At 42.7% G+C, this 436-nt stretch overlaps 1 long non-coding RNA gene across 1 annotated transcript in view; it reads right to left on the bottom strand.

The window, feature by feature from the left end:
- Window positions 1–325: 325 nt before the first annotated feature.
- LOC121174378 (uncharacterized) overlaps window positions 326–436 on the bottom strand; it is a 7,993-nt gene continuing 7,882 nt past the window's right edge. The window contains exon 2 of the long non-coding RNA XR_005890436.1: window positions 326–431. This is a non-coding gene — a long non-coding RNA (uncharacterized lncRNA). The remainder of the gene's footprint in view (window positions 432–436) is intronic.

Genomic DNA, 436 nt, shown 5'->3' with positions numbered 1-436 from the left:
CTACATTGTAAGTTTTTAATGCAACACCGAAACAAGAAAACTTCCCCTGCCGTAAGAAAAAACATTATCGGCAAGCGAGCGTTTTTTTTTAAAAAAAATTGCGCAATGTCGGCTGAAAAATATCAGTCGGGGCCATTTCACGACCGATGTCGGCTATTGAGTTTTCTATTCAATCCCTGAATGAAATTTGCATGATGTCGATTAGGAAATGTTTGATCGGCGTCATCCGGTGATGCTTCTTTTTTTGACCTCGATCGGTCATCTGTCCATGCCGACGTCCGCTATCATTTTTTTCGATCAATTTCCGTGAATAATTTTTTTTTTGTTGTTTTTGCCGGGGTGGGCGAGCGTTTTCTTATCCTCCTAAATGAGAAGAACAACATGCCAGTGTCGGTCGGAACGAACCCTCGGTTGAGCTCGCACGGAAAAACCTAGG

Source organism: Glycine max, chromosome 20 (assembly GCF_000004515.6).
Source record: "Glycine max cultivar Williams 82 chromosome 20, Glycine_max_v4.0, whole genome shotgun sequence".
NCBI classification, from domain to species: domain Eukaryota; kingdom Viridiplantae; phylum Streptophyta; class Magnoliopsida; order Fabales; family Fabaceae; genus Glycine; species Glycine max.
The sequence above is the reverse complement of the archived record's forward strand: the minus strand, read 5'-3'. Positions and strand labels throughout refer to the sequence as shown.